The sequence below is a fragment of the Sus scrofa genome, chromosome 5, assembly GCF_054392235.1.
Source record: "Sus scrofa isolate SSC_HxYL_T2T_F1_AM1 chromosome 5, Sscrofa_HxYL_maternal_Yorkshire_Landrace_v2.0, whole genome shotgun sequence".
NCBI classification, from domain to species: Eukaryota; Metazoa; Chordata; class Mammalia; order Artiodactyla; family Suidae; genus Sus; species Sus scrofa.
The window spans coordinates 64,185,093-64,198,123 of record NC_139387.1 but is presented as its reverse complement, the minus strand read 5'-3'; the positions used below and the strand labels follow the sequence as shown (position 1 = coordinate 64,198,123).

General features: G+C 41.6%; 1 protein-coding gene across 2 annotated transcripts in view; it reads right to left on the bottom strand.

The window, feature by feature from the left end:
• Positions 1-13,031, bottom strand: part of RERG (RAS like estrogen regulated growth inhibitor) — a 113,315-nt gene that overhangs the window by 73,462 nt on the left and 26,822 nt on the right. The gene's annotated exons all lie outside the window — the stretch shown is intronic.

The following is a 13,031-nucleotide window of genomic DNA, read 5'->3' as shown; positions in this document are numbered from 1 at the left end:
ACACAGACATATAACATAATCTCATACAACATGATCATTCTTTAATATATAACACGGTCACTCTTTTGAATGGAACATATAGGAACTTTTAAATACATGTGTAATTTTACATTTACACCTCTATATAGTAGATGTCAGTTGTTCCCATTTTACTGGCGACAAAACTGAGTCTCAGAGTTTAAGTATCTAGTCCAAGGTTATGGAGCTGCACAATTGCAAAGCACATTTATCCCAGTGTTTTCTGTTTTACTCTACACTATGCCACCTTTACTGAGTTGGTTCTAATAAATCAACAACTCAGTAAAATGCTTATTTGGAATTTTGTGATCAATGCAATACATAGTCACACCAATGAGTTACAACGTGTGTAAACCCCTCCTCTCACACATCTTTGGTGCAGAATCTGTGACTGGCTTTGAACCAATGGCATATGGCAAAGGTGATGGGATGTCACTCTCATAATCATGCTACATAAGACTTGGATGAGACAAATTCCCTTGCTGGCTTTGAAGAAGCCAGCTACCATATTGTGAGGAGGCGGTGCAGCAAGGAACTGTGGGCACTTCTGGAGATGAGAAGGAGGGAAGGTTCCTTGGCTGACAGTCAACAAGGAAATGGGGACCTCGGGCATACAGCTGCAAAACAGTAAGTTCCGTCAAAATCCTAAATGAGCTTGGAAGCAGATTTTTCCCTCATCAAGCCTCTAGATGAGAATGTACCCCAGCAGACTCCTTGATTGAGACTCTTAGCAGAGAACACATCTAAGAGGATTCTGGACTCCTGACCCCTGAAAACTATGAGATCATAAAGAGGCATTGTGTGAAGTCATGACATGTGTGGAAATTTTTTTTTAATGTGGCAGTAGAAAAGTAGTACAAATGTCATCTATCTGTATAATATATGGGCCTTAGGTGCACAAGGTACTACATTAAACACCTGTAAAGATTCAAGAGTTAAACTGCTTCTCCTATGGTAATACACTTCTGAATGATGAGAAGTCAATCTCCTTAATGATATTCATCTATGACAATCTATAAGGAACAGCCTAACCACCCCCTCGGGGAATGCTGATGAAAGATGAGCTTTTCTAAGTTTCTCTCTATGGCATGCAAGTGCTGCGGAAGCCATTGGCAGGCACACACATGTTTCAACATGAATCCAGAAGCTCTGAAGTTTAGCTTGGAGGTCAGAATGCCTTGACTTCCAAGATGGTAAGGGAAGTCAGCATTGAAGTGGTACCCTTTCTTAATCTCGTTTCTACCTCACTTCCTATCTTCAAGTGTGCAATAAACATTCTCTTCCTTCTGGGAGCGAAGGTTATCTTGATCTTTGTGGATTCTTTTCTTTACCATAGGATGCTGTGGAATTCTACACTGACATCAACAATTCAGTGCAGAGCAGCAGTTTGGGGGAAAGCCGAGGAGCCTTTAGGTGCTGAACGGCCCAAGTCCTCATGGAACAATCATCTGATTGCTTTAGTAAGGGTGACAAAATATCTGAGCAATCAACTGGCTGAAACAGAAGGCCCCATCACTCTATCTCCCTCCCTGAATCACTACTTCCTGCCACAAGAGCTTTCGAGTTGTCTTACCACTCTAAGAACATAATATATTAATTTGACAGCAAAGATGAGCACACACAAAAATAGTAATAACAAACACTCATTCCCTGAAGCTACAAATTAGTTGCTCCTGTCTGTTTTGAAGACTTGTAGGGGTGATTAATTCAGCATTTGGAAAACGCTGCTATTTGCTTTCATTCTCAGCTATGATAAGCTAGGAAGGAATTGGGTAACGAGTGAAAGGTTTGGTTACATAATTAGAAAACAGATTGACAGAACAGACTCACAGACATAGAGAAGAGACTTGTGGTTGCCGGGGGGGGGGGGGGCGGGGAAGAGAGGGATGGATGGGGAGTTTGGGCTTGGTAGATGCAAACTATGACATTTAGAATAGATAAGCAATGAGGTCCTACTGTATAGCTCAGAGACTATATCCAGTCTCCTAGACTAGAACATGATGGAAGACAGTATGAGATATAGAATGTGTGTGTGTGTGTGTGTGTGTGTGTGTGTGTGTGTGTGTGTGTGTGTGTGTGTGTGAGAGACTGGGTCACTATGCCACACAGCAGAAATTGGCACAACACTCTAAATCAACTATATTCTAATTATTAAAAATACCTATATAAAAAAAAAGAAAACAGATCCTGAGCCTCTACCATGGGCCACCAGCTAAGCTAAGTTCTGTGTGGGGTGAAGGCTCTCAACATTGGCTTCTCACTGAAATCAGTCAGGGAACGTTAAAAAATGTTAATGCCTGGGTTTAGGATGTAACCTAAACTTTTTTTTTTTTTAAGCCACCAGGTAATTCCAATATGCCCTGACAGATTGAGAGTCAGTGACTAAGGGAAGCAAAATAGGTATAAAGCTCCTCAAAAAATAAAACATTTTTTCCTCAGCAGGCTAATGGCATTTGACTGCCCTCTTTTCATCGTCCAAGTTTCTTTTCTCTAACTGCCAGTAATCTCCACCTTTGGGGGCCCCGTTCTCCATGTCCTCCTCTCCCTTCTGACTCCTGACATCATTCTGGGCAACTCCAACCTTGTTTTTGTGAAAAATATATGAAAAGAACTCATTTGTTCCTTCATTCCAAAAAAATCTTTATTGAACACCTACTCTACTCTAGGTATCATGTAAGGCACTGGGATATGAAACAGAACCATTCAGTTCCTACCTTAACAACTAGAATCTAGTGGGCAGACAGACAGGGCTTTCAAACCTTCAGCATACTTTTAACCCTTTGCAAGGTATGTCCAAAGTACAGGAGGAAAGTTACCCAAGGAATATGTAAGTCTGATTTAGGGAAGGTGAAGAATGCTTCCACAGTGAGATACCAAGTTAAGCCTTGAAGGATAAATATGACTTTGCCAAGCAAATAGTTAAAGGAGGTAGTTTCTCAGGGTTAGATGGAAAATATCTATAAAATCATACAGGCATGAAAGACCATTGTGAATCCTGGACTGTAAGCTGTGAGTTTGTGGGAACAGAGGCACATGTATGTAACAGAAGCAAAGTACAGAGCAGTCATCATACATTAAGTTCTTGGGGAGTATCATACATTGTGTGTGAGTTTTACATGTGTTTTCTTATTGAAGTTTTGTGGGATACACACACACACACACACACACACACACACACACACACACACACACACACACATACACACTGTTCCCCTTTATGGATGAGAGAACTGAGACTCGGAGATGTCACTTCAGATGTGTAGGTGTGACTCCGGAGCCTAAGCACCACCGGCTGCCCTGTTCCACCTCCACTGAAGGAGAAAGGAAGACAACCAGGCAGGGACCAGATTGGAACTGTGTCATCACTTGGTTTCCCATGAGCTCTCTCAGTCATTTTCCCTCTTCATTTGCTCCTCTAAAGTTACGAAATTAATCACGTCTCCCCATGACAATCCCCTCTCACAGTGGTCTTGGCAATGGCCTAGACATCAAGATTTTTAAAGCTCCCCCAACCTAATTCTAATGTGCACCCAAAGGCCGAGAACCAATTGATAGGGGGTCAAACATGAGTAGGAAGCTCTTTAGGGAGCTTACAATTCAATTCAGTGACCGTCTGCCCTTAGCACGCTTCATTCCCCTAGATCTCCTGGGACCCTGCTACCTTTTACTGTCAAAAAACCTCCATAACATACGTGAAAGCAATGGCATCACTTTGAGCAATAATATCTTAAGGGAAAATTCTGAGATCAAGCTCTCTGGAGAAAAATAACGATTTAAAATGTAAAAGGTCTTCCTGTATTATCATCACAGGGTAGTCCTTATTGCCACAATTAAGAAAAGACTAGCATAATGATAAGATTGAGAAGTGAAATTGCTGATTTTTTTCCTGTTCAGCTTTGAGAACCATCCACAGTCTGGAGGTCTGCTGAGCCAAGCATTCACACCAAAGATGAATCTTGGTGGGGAAAAAATGAAAAAGCAATGCACATTAAATTCTCAAGTTTTAAATCTTCTTCTGAGGAGGAAAAGGTTAGAAGGAAAATAAAAAGCCATGGCTATCCATCTGATATATTATTTGGAGAATCTATCTTTGAGCCAAAGAGACGATGAAGAAGGGAAGAGGGTGAAGAGGGGAGGAGAGAAGGAGGAGAAGGAGGAAGAGAAGAGAGGAGGAAAAGGAGAGGGAGGAGGAGGAGGAAGGTGATGGAAAGTGAGGGGAGAGGAGAAGGAAGAGGAGAAGGAGGGAGAGGAGGGAAGAGGAGGAGGAGGGGGAAGGGGGAAGGAGCGGGAGGGAGAGGAGGAGGGGAATGAGGAAGAGAAAAAGGCGGAGGAGGAGGGGAGGAGGGAAAGGAGGAGGAGAAGAAGAGGGAGGAGCAGGGGGAGGAGGAAAGGAAGAGGGGAGGAAAGGGAGGAGAAGGAGGAGGAAGAGGAGGAGGAAGAAGGAACCTGCTTGATTCAGAAGGAGAAGAGGAAGAAATAAAAAAGAGAAAAGATTTAGAGGCTACTTCTTCGCAGCCATATGGGATAAGTGACAAAGAACAGGCCCCGCTATTAATGAAAATACACTGCCAAAGTATAGGACCATGCAGAAAATAACAAAGCATTAAATTATACAGTGACACTTGCAGCGCTGGGGATTTCCCGGAGATTAATGGAGCAGCTGGGAAGAGTCGGTGGCCCTGGGGACAGCCAAAATGATCCCAGCCAATGAATAATACCCAGGAAAAGCCTCCTGTTAACTTTGCTATGAAGCAGAAAATAGAGAAGGACTTGGGCGCTTGGTTTTGCTTTCTTTTTTTTTCCCGTCTTATTAAAAAAAAATTAACACACAGGATAATTTGGTTTCAATGAAGTTTCCTACAGAGATAATTAGACTGCCTATTTCATCTCTTTCTCGTCGAGTCTCTTAACTATGGTTAAAAACGTTTCGCTATCCCAGGCTAAAATGGGAGTTTTGACCAAGATAATTTTTGGTGGAGGTGGGAAGGCGGAAGAATAGACTTTATGAAAATTGGGATTTCAAGAGGTAGTAGAGGAGTTCTCACAGTAGCACAGTGGGTCAAAAAGGATCCAGTGCTGCTGCAGCTGCATAGGTTGAAGGTCATAGCAGCAGATCAGATTAGATCCCTGGCCCAGAAACTTCACCTGCCTTGGGTGCAGCCATTTAAAAAACAGTAAACAAAAAAACAGAAAAAAATAGATGGTAGAATCAGCATTCCAGTCAACAAGTAGGATTAAGGTACCAAGATGAATCCCAAGTAAAAGACACTACTATTTCTTTCCTCCTTCCTTTTTCTTTCTTTTGTTCCTTCCTTCCTTTTTCTTTCTTTTGTTCCTTCCTTCCTTCCTTCCTTCCTTCCTTTCTTTCTTTCTTTCTTTCTTTCCTTTCTTTCTTTCTTTCTCTCTTTCTTTCTTTTTCTCTTTCTTTTTCTCTTTCTTTCTTTCTTTCTCTCTCTCTCTCTCTCTTTCTTTTTCTTCTTTCTTTCTCTTTCTCTTCCTCTCTTTCCTTTTCTCTTTCTTTCTTTTTCTTTTTCTATTTTCTTTTTGGCCTCTGTGTGCTGCAGCTTGATGTGGGGTCTCATTGCCCAGACCAGGGACTGAGCCAAGGTTGCAGCAGTGAAAGCACAAAATCCTAACCACTAGACTGCCAGGGAACTCCCTAAAAGACACTACTCTTTTTTCTTTTTTTTCTTTTTGGTCTTTTTGCCTTTTCTAGGGCCACTCCTGTGGCATATGGAGGTTCCCAGGCTAGGGGTCTAATTAGAGCTGTAGCCGCCAGCCTACACCAGAGCCATAGCAACGTGGGATCCGAGCTGTGTCTGCAACCTACACCATAGCTCACCGCAATGCCAGATCCTTAACCCACTGAGCAAGGCCAGGGATCGAACCTGCAACCTCATGGTTCCTAGTCAGATTCATTAACCACTGAGCCATGATGGGAACTCCAAGACACTACTCTTTTTGAAGAGCAAAACTTACAACAGACCTGAGAGTAAATGTATTATCTAGCACAACCAAATGCTAAATATGAATATATTAACACAAAATTTAACTATGATTTGACTGGCAGCCAGAAAGAGCTTTTGGTCTGGGGTTTTAGTACTATTACTAATTTGCTGATACTTCCACAACCAGCCATAACACTACTAGCTCTTAAGTTTGACAATGTTAGGTAAAAATGTGAATTAAAATCATATACATATACTGCTTCTTCTTGGTCTTTTGGCTATTTTTAATAGCAAAATGAAATACTGAGACATTGCTTTGCATTATTCTAGGGGAATTACATTGAAGTAAGACTTTATCATAATTTTATGAGGTTGCATACTGTTTTCCTCTTCATTATCAAGAAATACACAAATACTGAAGATACAAGCTTCTAGAAAATTTCTTCCCACAGGAGTAAGTAAGAATAGAGAACACCAAGCTAGTTTCTAGAGTTCCAGAGCTGGAATGGGTTCTTGGACAGGCAGTGGTCTTATTTTAAGGATGGGAAGTAAATATCCAAAGAGACGGATTAATTACTTGTCCAGAGTCACAAGGCTAATCAGTGGCCAAGCCAAGACCCAACTTCTGTTGCCTGCCTCTCCCCCAATCCAATGTTCCTGTACTTCCGCCAGTATTTTCTTTTTCTCACATGGCCAGCTTTAATGCCTCTTTGGTGAAGAGATGTTTATCTCTTAGGCTCTAACAGAATAGGATTTAATAAAAGGTAAGAAAGCACATTCTGCTCAAAGATCCAAGCCTGGGTAATCACTGTTACTTGAAGTTCACAGTGTCTCTACAGATACATTCACAAAGGTACCCAAACACATATACAAAGATTTCAAATCTATTAACATTCTTCTTTGATAGTCATGCATGAAGAAACGCTCAGAAAAGAGGCAGGACAAAGTATATCAATGAAAAGGGAAAGGTCTCTGAGATCAATTCTTGCTCTGAATTAGTAACACTAATTCTTACTTTGAACGTGTCATTAACTATTTTTTTCTTTTCTTTTTTAACAGCCTCGCTAGCAGCATATGGCACTTCTGGGCTAGCAGTCAAATCGGAGCTGCAGCTATGACCTGTGCCACAGCCTGCAGCAACACCGGATCCTTAACCCACTGAACAAGGCCAGAGATGGAACATCCTCACAGAGACGACGTTGGGTCTTTAACCCACCGATCCACAACGGGAACTCTCAACATGTCACTGATTTTTACTTTTTTTCTGAACTGTGGCTTGACCAAGAAATGAGGATATCCTTTACATACATAGTGTGGAAATAAAAACGAGATAACATTTAACTGTATTTAGAGAGCTCAGCAGGTTAAGGATCCAGCATTGTTTCTGCTGTGGCTCAGGTGACTGCTGTGGCATGTGTTTGATCCTGAGTCCAGGAATTTGCACATGCTGCTGGTGTGGCCAAAAAAATTAACAAGTCCTGTATTTAGCACATAATGGGCACACATAATGTGTGCTTATACCAATGTTGTGTTAAAATTGTATTTAACACGTAGTGGATGCTTAGTAATATTTTATCTGCTCTTGCTTTGAAGGGATTTTCCAGCCCAAATTGTAATACTTAGAGAACAATAAATGTTCTACTTGGGAAAAGGAAAAATCTATTATTCCTTCCACAGCTTTCTATTCTCCCCTGGCAAGAGTTAAGAGAACACCCCAGCCCCCCATGTCCTTTCAGAGTAGAGCATCCCTTGACCTCTTGACATCAGTCACCAAAAGCAGCCAAGGTCTCCCACACTGTCCCTCTTCCTGATAAGTCAAACAGAACTGTCTGTGATGATGCAAACATTCTATAGTTGCGTTGTGTCTACCTGGCTTATCGAAATAGCCTCCTAACTCATCTCTCTGTTCTTTGATTTCAACCTCTCTCCCCCAACATATACTATATTGTATTCTAAGTGTAGAAATTAGAGTGGTATTATAAAAACATAAGCCAAATCGTGTCATTCCTCTGCTTAAAATAGTCCCAAGACTTTTCGGGTCATCCCAGTAAGAGTCAAAGTCTTTACAGTGACCTTGACTTTCACCAAATATGGCTTCGGCACCCCCAAGAATCTGTTTGGCATCGTTTTCTTCCTCCACTCTTCTCCTCTCCTCTCCAACTAAACTGGCCTAGCTCTTTGGTGTTCTTGTAGACAGAAGGCCTTTGCACTCGCTGTTCCCTTTGCCTGGAATGCTCTTTGTTCAGATAACCAAATGACTTACTCCCTCACTTTCTTCAGATCTTTGCTTAGATTGCAATCTTCTTCTTGAAATCTCCTCTGATCACTCTGTTTAGAATTGCAATCCTCAACACTACTTCTCTTCCCATCTTTATTTTTCTCCCCATCACAGCTATCTTTATCTGAGATAACGTACATTGCAAATATTGATTTTATTATTATATCTCTGATCCTTTAGAATGTTAATTCCACTGTTTTTAACTAGTTTCTTTATTGTTCTCTCCCCAGAGTCTCAGTGACTAGCATATAATGGATGGTAAGTAGATATTGGTTGAATAAATGGTTCTGCAGCTAGAGTGTTAGAAGGGGCTTCTGGGAGAGAAATTTACATGACGTTCTATAAGTGACAGTTAAGAATTGGAGAGCTTAGTAAATCCCATCCTCAAAAATTATGAATAAGGCAAAAAGCCACAATCTCCTAGTGATGACCCAAATCAGCAAGGATACAAACCAGAAATCTTGATATTAAGAAGTCTGGGAGTTCCCATCATGGCGCAGCGGTTAACAAATCCGACTAGGAACCATGAGGTTGCAGGTTCAATCCCTGGCCTTGTTCAGTGGGTTAAGGATCTGGCATTGCCGTGAGCTGTGGTGTAGGTTGCAGACGCGGCTCAGATCTCGGGTTGCTGTGGCTCTGGCGTAGGCTGGCAGCTACAGCTCCGATTCGACCCCTAGCCTGGGAACCTCCATATGCTGCAGGAACAGCCCAAGAAATGCCAAAAAAGACAAAAAAAAAAAAAAAAAAAAAAAAACAAAGAAGAAAGAAGAAAGAAGAAAAAAGAAATATGTATGATTTCTTAGATTCTGTAGGTCCTCAAATATGCATTTTTGGGGGGGGTTACCCCGAGGCATATGGTGTTCCCAGGCCAAGTATCAAATATGAGCTACAGTTGTGACCACAGCTGCAGCAATGCCAGATCCTACTGTGCCTGGCTGGGTATCAAACCTGTGCCCCAGCACTCCAGAGACGCTGCCAATCCTGTTGCATTATGGTGGGAACTCCCAAATATACACTTTTCATAAGCATCTATCCATTTCCTAATATTAATTTGAAATGTTACATTTCTTAGTGAGACAGGGAGTAGCTGAGAGTGTACTAAATAGAGTCCAGTTTAGGGATTAGATTAGGGAGTTCAAAGAACCATAAGAATTCAAGCAGATGATGACAGCAAAGCTTCAAAGCACCTTACACCCACAGGGTCTATGGTAAGGGACACAGGAGGGCATGGAAAGGCAGCTTGGATCTACAATGGGTCCTCAGAGTTTAAACAGTGGGAAGACCTCTGGGCTGCTCCAAAACCTGTAAGCAAATGTCACTGGTTATGGTTTATGTACATAGCATAGTTCTATGGTTGTCCAAAGGTGGTAAGGTGGTCCTGAATTTTTAAGTTGACCCAGTTCTGGAACTAGAGCCAAGGAGAGTTTTTGGTATTTGGAACATCCATGTTAAAGAGCTGAAAATAAAAGGATAGATAAAGACCAGAAGAAAGATCCCTGGTTGAAGACCCTGATAATGGATAGAGTTAAAGATAGGACATATAAACAAGGGAATAATGGAATCTGCAGCAAGTTTATTTGTTGTTCTGTGGCCAAGTAACAAACTCACAAATGTGGTGGCTCAAAACACTCTTCAGTATCTCATAGTTTCTTGGGTCCGGAGTCTCACTAGCCTGCAATCAAGGTGTCATTTGGGACTGGTCTCATCAGAAACTTGACTTGGGAAAGATCCATTTTTAAGCCTCTTTCAGTTGTTGGTAGAATTCAATTCCTCATGGTTGTAGGACTAAGGTTCATTTTTTTTGCTGGCTGTGGGGGGTGCCCTCTCAGCTCCTAGAAGTTACATATAATTCTTTGCCACATAGTTCTCTCATAACAAGGCATCTTACTTCTTCAAAGCTAGTGGCGGGTGTGTGGGGGGGATGGCTCTCTCACTCCAGTCTGCTAAGACAGTCTTCCATTATGTAGCAATCACAGAGGTGACATCCCATCCCCCTTGCCATCTTCCATTAGTTAGAAGCAAGTTACAGGTTCTACCTGAACTCAAGGGGAAGGGCCATGACTCACTAGGGGTCAGATTAAGGTGTGTCTGTCATTATACGAGCATCATCAAAAATCTCCAGATAATCAGATTTGAGCCATAAGCCAATGCCATACAAGACAGCATAAATCAGAGTTCCCGTTGTAGCTCAGTGGAAATGAACCCAACTAGTATCCATGAGGATGTGGGTCTGACCCCTGGCCTTGCTCAGTGGGTTAAGGATCCAGTGTTGCCCTGAGCTGTGGTGTAGGCCAGCAGCTGCAGCTCTGATTTGACCCCTAGCCTGGGAACTTCCATATGCCTCAGGTGCAGCCCTAAAAAGGAAGGAAAAAAAATAAAGCATAAATCTATGTGCAGACTGAGACATGATTCTAGATGCAGATTTGAACATTCTAAATGGTAGATTCCCCCTCTCCCTCATCACCCTCATATAGTCAATCACTGGCTTCTGTTGATTATGCCTTCCTAGAACCTCTTAAATATGTCCACTTTCTGGCTCTGGCCATTGTATCAAGGCCATTAGCATCCCTTGCTGGGACTGCTGACTCCTGTTTGGTCTTCCTGCCCCTCTCCCTTGGGCTCATCCTCTGTATAATCTGGTCCATATAAGGAAGCCAGAGTAATTTTTCTAAAATGGAAATCTGATCACATCACCCCTTGATGAGAGCTCTTTTCTAGCTGCCCTTCACATTTAGGTTAAGTTACAAACTTCTTAACATTGTCTTGTGTCTTCTTCCCTTTTTAGCTCCTCTTGAATTCTGTGATACAGCTAAGTTGACTATTTCCCTGTTTTGCAAAAGTTCCATGTTTTCTCTTGCTTCCATTCTTTTTATGCTGTTTCTTCTGCCTGAAACACGTCTCTACTTCCCCCCAACCCTACACCCCCTCTCCAGCCAACCAACTTGTCTAGTTTGTATTCTTCAGCTCTGTGTTCTCTGATCCTTCAAGCCTCAGTTAAGGGTTGCTTCTCCGTTTTCCCATAGAACCACTTTCCTAAGTCCGGACACTTACTGCCTTGTCAAGATCTGTCTGGCTTGTTAGCTGCTAAATCCCTGAGACTAACGCAGTGATTCAACCTAGTAGCTTCTGAATAACTGTTCAACGAACATCTGCCAAGTATTCCTGTAAGCTGTTCTCTTGCTGCTATCCTGGATGCCTTACAGGCGTCTATCCAGTGTTGAAAAATAGAGAGAGATAACTACATATCACCTATGCAATAACTTCTCATTTTGAGGTACACTTAGACTTACAAAAGAGTTGTAAAAATAGTACCGAGAGTTCCGCACAACCTGCAACTACATTCACATAATAACATCTCATGTAACCACAGTGCGATGATCCAAACTAGGAAATTAGCAGTGATTTGGTACTATTAACCAAACCACAGATTTCATTTGGATTTCACCAGCTTTTCCAATGATGTCCTTTTTTCTCTTTCAGGGTACAATCCAGGATACCACATTGCATTCAGTCACCACATCTCTTAAGTATCCCTACACGGCGGCAGTTTCTCAGACTTTCCTTGTCTCAACCTTGACACTTTTATTTTATTTTGGCCAGTCCCATGGCATGCAGAAGTTGTGGGGCCAGGGATCAAACCTGCGCTACAGCAGCAACCTGAGCCACAGCAGTGATAATGCTGGCTCCTTAAACCCTGAGCCACCAGGGGACTTCAGTCTTGACGCTTTTAAAGAGTACTGGCCAGCTATTTGCAGAATGTCCTTCAATTTGAGTTGTCCTGTGTTAAACCATGATGAAACTAAGATTATACATAATTGGAAAAATGCCACAGAGACAATGTACCCTTCTCAGTGAATCATATCATTTCAATATGCCTTATACCTAGTGATTTTTTTATTTATTATTTGATCGAGTGGTTGTTTGATTGACTTATTTACTTACTTATTTAATTTCCCCTTTAGTACTCGGTTGAAGTGGTTCCTGCCAGGTTTCTTTATTGTAAAGTTACCATCTTTTCCTTTGCAATTAATAAATTTTATTTTGGGGAGATCCTTTGAAACTTTGCAAATATCTTCTTTCTGCTTAAACTTTCACCCATGAAATCCATCCATAGTTTCCTGCAGAAATTATTACGGCAATGTTCTAATGTTCTATTCCCCTCATTCATTCTTTTTACTAATTGGAATTGCTTTGTGAAGAAGACTTGTTATTTCTTCCTCTTTGATTTATGTGGTTAGTTGTTTATATAAGTGTGAACTCAAGGATACCATTGGGTTAAATCCATTTTATCCACTGGGCTATAATCAATACTATCATTGGATTTGTGTTGTTATTTATTTTGCTCAAATTGTTCCAACTCTGGCCATTGGGAACCCTTTCAGTTTCTCAGCACTTTCCTACTTCCTGGCACCACAAGATATTCCATGCTCATCTTTCACTTGCCTACTCCAGACCCAGAACCACTTCTCCAAGGGATTCGGGTTCCTTTAAAGGAGAATTATATCTGCCTCTCTGAACATTGTGATTGTCTTAACTCTGCACCCATTCCCATGCTTCCCACACTGAAGTCCCCTCTTCTGTTTTCCTCAAAGAAAGACAAACCTTAAATGACAGTTTTAGAAGCTCTATGGGTCCAGGACACAATAACTGACACATGGTGATACAGTAGAGCAGAAAGAGCGCTGAACTTGGAGCTGGGAGACATTCTGATCATCTGGCATTTTTGACCCAGTCTGCTTTGAAAAGACATTGGAAGTAAGGGAAATCATAAATTCCATTGCAAGTGA